This window comes from Microtus oregoni, unplaced genomic scaffold (assembly GCF_018167655.1).
Source record: "Microtus oregoni isolate MIOR12 unplaced genomic scaffold, Mior012 000015F_ref0000493, whole genome shotgun sequence".
In the NCBI taxonomy this organism is placed as follows: Eukaryota; Metazoa; Chordata; class Mammalia; order Rodentia; family Cricetidae; genus Microtus; species Microtus oregoni.
Genome location: NW_024543074.1, coordinates 19,685,186 through 19,695,428, shown reverse-complemented (window position 1 = coordinate 19,695,428; position 10,243 = coordinate 19,685,186). Strand labels below are relative to the sequence as shown.

At 49.0% G+C, this 10,243-nt stretch overlaps 1 pseudogene; it reads right to left on the bottom strand.

The window, feature by feature from the left end:
• Positions 1-2,793: 2,793 nt before the first annotated feature.
• LOC121457065 lies at positions 2,794-3,134 on the bottom strand (annotated as a pseudogene).
• Between the last annotated feature and the right edge of the window lie 7,109 nt (positions 3,135-10,243).

Sequence of the window (10,243 nt, the reverse complement as noted above, 5' to 3'; positions counted from 1 at the left end):
CTCTCCAGCCCTCGGATGAGTTTTCAAAGTGGACACGCTCATGTGGACAACACTGTCCTGTGGAAGATGCTCTGAACGGGTCCCCACATCTGCCTTCAGGCCCTGTGACAATAGGGTGAACACTGTTCAGACGCTCTACCAGTGACACCCCTGCCCCGTGCTCCTCATACCCTGAAGAATACGGCACGCACCTTGTCGAATCTAACGTCTTTTGTTTAATGACATGACCGTGGGAGTCATTCAGCTTGGGAATTATACATTACTGCTTTGTGGAAGGACTGAAGCTTTTTCTACACATGACCTCTTTGAACCTAAGAAGATGTTTACAGTTTCTGGTACAAGGGTGGATAAAGTGGGTATTCAAATCAAACATTTACTGATAATCAATCACAGAGAGTTTAATGGCCAGCCCGGAACTGGAGCTTATTCGGAAGATTTTTGTTTTGTTTTGTTTTGCTTGAGCCAGGATCTCTCTGTGTAGTCCTGACTGTCCTGAATCTCCCTATGAAGGTCAAGCTGACCTTGAACTCACAGAGGTCTGCTGGCCTGGGTCACTTGGTAGGTACTTGCAGCCAAGTTCAAGCTCTGGGGCCCATAAGACTGAGGGGGAGAACTGACTTCTGCAGGTTGTCTTCTGACTGCCACATAGGGGCTGTGCTATGTATGTGCTCACATTCCTATGCACACACCTTAAATAAATAATTTAGAAAGAATTTGATCCTGGCTGAATATCTAATACCCTGGGGCATAGATCATCTTCAGTGGCTTTCCTATTAGTTGCTTGATAGTTTGAAATTTTTAAATTAAGAAACTTGATTTATTTTACATATATGAGTGTTTTACTCACGTGTATATCTCTGTATCACATGTGTGCCCGGGAGCAGGGGGAAGACACTGTCAGGGCACACACAGGTCCATGACCCACTCAGCCCTATCCCCTGGAAAGCCTGCTTGACTCAGGGGTAAAGTGTGCATGGAGGGAGAGGAGCTAGAGATATGACCACATCCTGTGACTTCATGGAAGGCCCGCTGTAAAGGCCAGGAAGAGGAGGAGGGCTGGAAGAAACTTAAGAGGGACAGTTGGGGACTGAGGAGGCAGTAGGTTTTGGAGGGATGTGGGGAGAGTCAAGAGAGAAGCCTTGAAGCCAGTGGGGCTGCTTCTTAAGCTTTGCTGTCTTGGATCTGAATCTTTATCATCATTTCCTCGGGCTAGCATGACAAAAAATAAAAATAATAAATAAGTAAAGAAACAAATAAACTTGCAAACTGTGTGGGGGGGGACAAAACGAAACAAACACCAGAGGTGTATCTTTTAGGGTTCTGGAGATCAGTCTGAATTCCAGGTGTGGTCTGGACCACACTCGTTTCAAGTCTTGCCTGCTTTTCCCTACTTCTGATGGCTTCTGTATGGTCCAGAGGCAGGTCCCGTCTCAGACCTGTGGTCCACAGTAGGATCTGCAGAGCATGGGGAGCTACAGGCAACACCTGTGTCTTTTCCTGTGAAGCACAAAGTCCCTGGCATCGCTGTCTGTCCAGTCTGCCCTCTTGTTTCCTTTGGCGGCTTATGCCATGGTATCAGAACTAAAATGCTTGCCGAACCCCAGGTAATTCCCCTGGGTTTTCCACTAAAGTTTTTACAATTTTAGCACTTAGGATTTTGAGGGATTTGTTGTTTTCTTTTTGACAGTGTTTCAGGTTGGCCTCGAACTCTACACACCAGAGGATGACCTTGAATTCCTGATCTCCTCCTGCCTACCTCTTCTGGTTACTTTTAAATGTGTACCCAATGTTTTGAGTCTGATAAGCTAAGAAGGGTCCTCAGATGAATACATAGATAACATATTGGTCACAGAGCGGAGCTCCCTCCCATGCGCCTCCTCGCCCCCCTCCCCTTCCCCCTCCCCCTCCGGAGTGCCCTGTGGCCCAAGCTCTTTGGGGCTGCCATTTGAAGTGGGGGTGCTCCAGGTGGAAGGGACACACACACACAGCTGCGAGGCACCCACGGGCCGCAGTATGGAGACACCTTAGTTAAAGACCACAGTGCTAGAGGCCAGAAGCAGAGGGGTGGGCTCTTCAGGCTCTACAAAGCAGAGCTGCTGGAGCAAGCCGCCCTGGGGATGGAACTTGTGGTCCAGAGAGAGAAGTCCCCTTACAGTACAGCTGAGCAAAGCCATCCCTGTTGCCATGGCCACCACCATCATTATCACCAGCAGCATCAATCCCCACCATCGCAGTGATGGCTAGCACATCTGGCCAAGCACGAGTGGACACAGGAAGCAACCAGAACTCTGCGGAGAGTAGCCAGTACGAGTGGAAATTGTCAGGGCTGCTTTGGGAAATGCAGCTGTGCACGTGCCTTGCCCTTAATCCGGCAGCTGCCTTCCCGGGTCACATCCCAGTGACAGCGAGCAGCTGGGTGTATTTAATTAATACCAGAACTCAGGAGGCAGAGGCAAGTGGGTTTCTGTGAGTTCAAGACCAACCTGGTCTATATGGAGAGTTCCAGGCCAGTCAGAGCTACATGGTAAGACCCTGTCTCAACCACCAACACCGTCAGCGCGCGCACGCGCGCACACACACACACACAAATAAACCAATGTCAGTGAGCACATGAGCTACCTGAACACTTCACTATAGCTGTATTCTTAATAGGCAAAATCTGGTGGAAATCCAGCGTCCACCTACAACAGAACGAATGTGTCATGGAATATTTGCATCATGGGATGTCATCCAGCCCAACTTCTTCTTTTTTTTTTTAACAACTGATTAAGTCAATTTATTAAAATAGTTGACTTAGGCATCTGCAATAGTGACTTCAACCTCCACTCCCGGCTCGGTACTGATGGAAGTAACCTGTTTAACAATCTCGGAAGGGCTGTGCAAGTCAATGAGCCGATTGTGGATTCTCATTTGGAAACAAACCCACGTCTTGGAATCTTCACCACAAGGTGTTTTTCTTGGAGTGAGTCCAGGGTCTTGGTGGGCATGTGCACCGGCTTCTCCTTTGCGCCTCTGATCAGGTCAGCACACACCTTCTCCAGCGATTTCACCTTGTGGCTGGTGAGCATGATTCGAATCCGGTGAATTGCCACCTCGGGTTCCATGGGCGTCTTTTCAGTATCTTTGAAAGCCATGGCTGTGGCGTGGCTTCCTGATGGACTTGTTCCAGCAGCAATGAATAGCTGAGAGTCAGGAGGGGGGAGTGGGCTGAACAGACCTCCGCGGCACACACCACCATGCCTTAGAAAGCTAGCCAACTTCTTGCACTGTGGGTTTTGACCCGATATGGATCACATAACTGAATGTCAGTATTGGCAATGGTGAAAGCTTTCTGAAGACACAATGGCTAAAAAGTAATTGAAAATCAAAGAAGTGACTGATCCAAGGTATTTCTGATAGCATTTATCCATGTCATATTGCGTGACTCCGACATACACTTTACTCTGAACACACAGCATGCATACTTTGCACATGCATGCCTGAAGGAACGTTGGCTCGGATTTGAGATTGTAGGACCTAGCCATGACAAGCTCAACAGAAGCCTGAGTCTCAGTAGTTTACCCTGCAGCAATCCATGGTTTCCATAAAAAAACCACAAACTGAGACAACCCAGGCACCATCCAGAAGCAGACCATCCTAAAGAAATTCTGAACACTCCCACTGTTGTAGACAGGGTCACCTGCCAGCACACACCCATTGCTTTTTACCAGGACACCCCTAGACAAATGTCAACCTACCAGGGGTCCTAAAATTTAGAAATCCCTCACCCCCACCTTGGCTACTATAAAAACCCAACTCTAACTGTTCTTGCAGAGGGCCCAGTTTTGATTCCCAGATCCACCTCCAGCTCTAGGGGATTGGAAACCTTTGACCTTCATGAGTACCAGGTACACATGTGGTACATAAGCATATATGCAGGTTATACACCCATAAAAAATAACACTAAGCAAATCTTTAAAAGACAGACAGATTGTCTTACAGGTTGAGGCAGAAGGAGCCATGGCAGGTTTACAGCAGAGGAGCCAGGAGCCTGCTGTGTGGACACAGACTCTTAAGGAGCAAGAGAAGCAAGGGAATTTCCTAAGAAGGCAATTAACTCTTGGTGACCAAACAAGAGATCAAGGGTGTAGCTAGATGGGGCACGGCCACAGAGCTGATGAGAAGCAAGCGGGATATATTTTGAAAGTAAAGATAGCTGGGTTGGATGTGGCATTTAAAATCAACAACAACAAAAACAACAACAAAAAAGCAAGGATAGAGCTGATGACGGTAATGCTAAAATCCCAGCACTTGGGATGTGACAGATGAAGATGGCAAGTTTAGGCTATCCTGGGCTACATACTAAGACCTGTAAAAACAAAAAGAGGAAGAGAGGAAGTGGGGAGGAAGAGAAGGGAGGGGATAGGAGGGAGGACAGGAGAGAGAAGTAAATAGAAACAAAGGAGAAAGAGAAGGAAGGAAGGGAGGAACAAAGGAAGGAAGGAGATGTTAATGATAGTGGCAGCGTGGGTGTTTAGATCTTAGAAACTGGGAGGTTGGAGATGCCACTTCCGGAGACTGGGGAAGGCATGAGGAAGTGGAGGGTACAGATGTTTGGGGTTGGACCTGTTAGTCTGAGACGCCTCTTGGATTTCCAGATGGGGACTTTAAGGTAGCAGAGTACCACAGATTGTGTGGAGAAGCCAGGGTCTGGGAGCCTTTCCATGAGCTTGGAGTGCTTTCAGGATGACCAGTGGTCAAGCTCTCTAGGACTTTAGGACTCAAACAACATCCTGATGTCCTTTGGGTCAACCAGCCTCCAAGATGCAAGATGGTCCTACTGATGCCACCTTCTGGTATCCACACCTCACAGGATCTCCCGTCCCCCACAAACACAGACCAGAGCACAACTGAGCCATGGGACAAGCCGTTGCGGAAATGCTGGCTGACGATGACCAAGGAGAGGTCACAGGAGACGTCCTGATTGTCCCTGGCTCTTCGTAAGCATCCTGAAGCAGCTGTGTGCGGGTAGTAAGGGCCGCAGCCACCACCAGCGACTGTGGCAGAATCTCCTTGCTGTAAGCAAATACCCAGCCAAAGCAACTTAACCATGGGAGCCTTGCTTTAGCCCGGGGGTGGAGAGAAGGCAAGGCAGCTGGGCTCCATCGGGGCATCAGGAGCTTGTGGCAGAACTTGTTACATATGTATCTGGGCAGCAGGAAGCAGGCCTGCGTTACCATGCCCAGTCATCTAGTCTTCCCTCGATAGCAGATGGCTTGACCGTAACCTCCTGAGGGACCCTGAGTCAGAACCACAGCCGTCAGCTAAGGCTCTTCCAGATTTCCGGCCCATAAGAACTATGTGAGACAGGAAACTTAGGTTGCTGTAATCTGCTAGGGTTGTGGAATAATTTGTTATGCAGTCATACATAATGGATATGCTTTCCTTTTCAACGCTAAGGAGGCTGGGAGGCTGGCTTCTTTGACTCATACTGTCTTTTACCTCCTGGTTCCCCATACCGTCACAGGGCAGCAGCCTGCCCTGTAGATGCTTTGAATTCAGCTCACCTGGGCAAGGTATGCTTCCAGCCTCTCACCAAAATGTGCCAACTCTCCTGCAGGTCACATGCTCCACAGAGGTCAGAGGTCACAAGAGCTGATAGAGTCTCGGGTCTCAATCTGCCCTCCTTCCCACTCCATCCTGACGGCCTACAGTTCCTGCAGAGGACGGGAGGGCAACAGTATCACCCTGTTCGCACAGCTAACCCTGCCGTGTAGAAGCCTGGAGCTAACAAGACAGCCTGAAGCCCTTCAGCTATGCCAGCCTCAGCAGGCACAAGGAAGGAGTCTGGGGCCGAGGAGCGCCCAAGAGATTCTCCATCCATGTCACATCATGGAGTCTGACCTGAGTCCCAACCAGGAGCTGCACCAGGCCTCACTCCGCAGTGGAATGTATCAGAGACCAGGGTCTAGGGTGAGGGCACACCATTCAGTAGCTGCTGGCTGTGTGACCTTACGTTGTCATCCTCACCCATCCAGCCTCAGTCTTCTCAGCAATCAAATGGGAGTAGAAAGTATTGTGGAGATGGGCATTGTGGGTAAAGTGTCTGCTGTGCAAGCATGAGGACCTGAGTTCAATCCCCAGCACTTACACCAAAAACGAATAGGCCAGGCGGTGGTGGGCTTTATTCCCAGCACTAGGGAGGCAGAGGCAGGTGGATATCTGTGAGTTCGAGGCCAGCCTGGTCTATAGAGTAGTTCCAGGACAGGCTCCAAAGCTACGCAGAGAAACCCTGTCTTAAACAAACAAAACAACAAACGAACAAACGAAAAAGCAACAAGACATGCTGGCCAGGCATGGTGATACACACCTGAGGTTGATCTAGGCTTCTACATACAAGGAGCCGTAGGTGCGTTCAGGTGAAGGGGAGAAATGATTCTATAGAGTTTTCCACAGACCTTCATGTGTATGCCAAGATGCCAGCACGTGCAAACACACACGCACCGGGAGCGGCAGGCAACCTATGGGTCCCTGGTACCAGATGATGTGCGGAAGCTTTGCTCTCTGTGCCGCCCGGTACATCGGGTTATTATGCTATGATGTCATGGCTGCTTGGGGACTGGATGGGGAAACCCCACACTTTCCATAGTCCTCAGTTCCTTTTTTGTGAAACCCAGTGACAAAGCCTTATCCTTACTACCCTTTCCAGGGCTGTTGAGAAGACAAAAATAGGAGCTTAAATGGGAAATGTCTAGGAGACTGTGGTGTAGGAGGCTGACTGATCTGGGCCTTAGAGACCATCAACTCTTTCCGTACCTTCAGCTTCTTTGTGAACAGGGATCATTTTCAGACTCCTCAAACCCTGAATTCCCCAATATGACCAGAGGAAATTGGGTCTTCAAGTAGGAGGTAAGAAAGTTGCTAGAGAAGTTTCTAGAAGAAAGACTTCCATCCAACTGCTTTCTTTACAATATACATCTGTTTATTTTCTGAGCTATGTTTATATATAAGTAAGAGTATCACCCCTTAATGTATGCATGCGCACCACCTTTGGGCTGGGCCCCAGCAGGCTATGAGCTGCCCTGTGGAGCTGGGAGCAGAACCTGGATCCAACAAGTGCTCATCCCGAGTCATCTTGCCAACCCCGCTCTGCGCGTCTCATTGGTTAGTGCCCAGGGAAGTGGACTCAGCCCTAGCTATGCTCCGTCCTAAGCACTTTACAAAGCCCAGTGATCATCTAGGAAGCGGCTGCTGTATCGATGTGAACACATTGTGTGGTTCCAGGTCTCCCAGCAACCTTGCAACGCAGCTGGTGGTGTCCTCATGTGACTCCCAACAACTCAACCTAAGTGAATGGAGCAGCTAGACGTGGAAGTGGATTCTGTTGGATGCCAAAGCCCATGGCTTCCGGCATGCGGTATGCTAGAAATCCCTCTGCCAGGGACAGGAAGGCCCAGCTAATTTGGAAAGCCAAGGCTAAGAGGTGACCTTCATTCAGCCTTTGGGACTTCCAAAGTCTCTCCACAGGTCATAAGAAGGTATCCGGACCTCAGCAGGTGTGTGGACGCTCTTCCCTCCTTCCTTCATGTTGAAGATGAATAAACTGGATGCTAAGGGATTTATCAGGGACTTCAGCTGGCTCCTTCAATACACAACATTCCTTTAGGGAACACTTGTGTTTTACTGGGGGGCACAGCCTCATCTTTGATCTGAAGCTAGGAGCCAGGGAATGTGAGTATTCTCCAAGCATTGACTCTGGGCCAGAGATTGTGTGCATATTATCTTCTAACAACTCCAAGAACCAAATACTTCCATTTTTATTCTCAATTTACATATGTGTATGTGTGTGTGCCTTCATGTCTACATGTGTACCAGGTGCATGTGGGTGCCTGGGAAACCCAGAAGAGGGTGTTGGGTCCCCTGGAACTGCCTGATGTGGGTGCTGGAAACCAAACCTAGGCCAGTTGCAAGAGCAGCAAGTGCTCTTAACCACTAAGCCATCTTTCTGGACCCAATTCCCATTTCCGAGCTGAAGAAATTGAGGTTCAAAGAAGGGAAAAACATTAGTCAGACTGAATTTGAACTCAGATCTGGTTAACTCCAGAGTGAGCCAAGCTCCTTTGACACAATGCTCTGTGGTTTGGGTTGCAGTTGGGCCACTGAGGCAGGTCAAAGTCAGATCAAAGCTGTCCTGTTCCCCAGGTGGGAATCCAGACCAGACAGGTGTGATATTCTAGGTACACACTAAGGATTCACTAAGGAGCACACTTCCTTCCCTTGAGGCTCAGTTCTCAAGGCACGACACCAACAGAGTAGGAAGGCATGGTCCCAGAGATGCCTCTGTTTGTGCCTTTAGCTGCAAAGCCGCAACTTTGGGACCATCTTACCCATGTGCCCATTCATTGGAGAGTGTCATCAAGCCATCTCCCTAGACAGGGTCCTGTTTGAACATCTCCCAGGACCACAAACACATTTCCTTATGCTTTTCCTTCCCAGTCTTACTTTTGATTTTGGTTTTGGTTTTTGAGACAGGGTCTCACTATGTAGCCCTAGCTGACCAGGAACTCACTATATAATCTAGACTGGCCTCAGACTCACAGAAATCCTCCCACCTCTGCCTCCCAAGTGCTGGAGTTGTAGGAAGAAGCCACCATCCTGTCCCTTTAAGAGACAAGCCCTGCCCACTGCCCCCTCCACCACCAAGGCAGGTGAATCTTCCTTCTGCTTCCAGTCTGAGCTCCTTTCTTTCCATCTCTCTCTCAAAGAGTTAGCTGCTGCCATGTCTCCTCTCCTCCCCCCACCCCATCTCCTCTCTCTCTCTCTCTCTCTCTCTCTCTCTCTCTCTCTCTCGGTTTCTTTCCTCATCCCCCTTCTCCCTTCCTCTCCTCTTCCCTTCCATAACCCACTAAATAAATATCCAACCTCACTCTGCATGGCGTGCCTATTCATATGTCTCACACCTGCTGGGTCTGTGGCTCCTTATGGGACTGGCTACCCCATCTCCATCTCTTACCCACCATGCAGCTCCCTGCCTAGGACCCTGGTGTGGGACAATGGTCTGTATTCTGTCAGTTATATTTTAAATAAACGCTGATTGGCCCATAGCCAGGCAGGAAGTATAGGCATGACAACCAGACAGGAAGTAGAGGCAGGTCAATGAGAACAGGAAAATTCTGGGAAAAGGATGCAGTCCTAATCCGGTCACAGAAGAAGCAAGATGTGACTACCTCGCTGAAAAAGGTACCAAGCCACATGGCTAACATAGACAGGAATAATGGGCTAATATAAGTTATAAGAGTTAATAAGAAGCCTGAGCTAATGGACCAATCAGTTTATAACTAATGTAGATCTCTATGTGATTTCTTTGGGACTTAACAATTGATTGCAGGAACTGGGCAGGACAGAAACCCTGACAACAGGACCCATTTGCCCTCATGGCCCATGGGCCACTATGTGGCTCCCTGCCTGAGACTCACTGCTCCTCATGGCCCGCTGCCCACTGCTGCCACTTGGGGACCTGCAGCATTTTATTTTTACCATAACAACCATGCCTCTATACAATTGTCACCACACATTTGACTTTCATGTGTGTAATAAACATCTGTCTGTTTTGAGACTAGGGTCTCAGGCAACCCAGCGTGGCCCTAAGCTTGCTACTCCTCCAGGGTCACTTTGAACTTCTGAGCCTGTGGCCTGTACTTCCTGAAGGCTGGGATTACAGAGGCTCACGTCAGCTCCCACTTCACGCAGTGCTAGTGGTCAGTCCCAGGGCTTTGTGTGAGTTAGCTGTTGTGGTCGGTTTTGTGAACTCGACACAAACCTAGGTATACTGGGGAAGAGGGAATCTTGATTGAGAAGATGCCTCAAATGCCTCCATAAAATTGACCTGTAGGCAGCACGTGGTGGCGGCACACACCTAATCCTAGTACTCAGGAAACAGAGGCAGGTGGATCTCTGTGAGTTTGAGGTCAGCCTGGTCTACAGAGTGAGTTCCAGGACAGCCAGGGCTATTACACAGAGAAGCTCTGTTTAAAAAAGAAAAGATTGGCCTATAGGTAAGGTAAGTCATTGTCTTTTAATTAATGATTGATGTGGAAGTCCCCCCCACTCACTGTGGGCAATGACATCCTTTAGCAGGTATAAGAAGCAGTCTGAGTAAGTCATGAGGAGCAAGCTGGTAGGAAGCATTCCTTTATGCCCTCTGCTTTAGCTCCTGTCTTGAGTCCCTTCGCTGACTTCTCTTGGTGATACAGTGTGTCTTGAA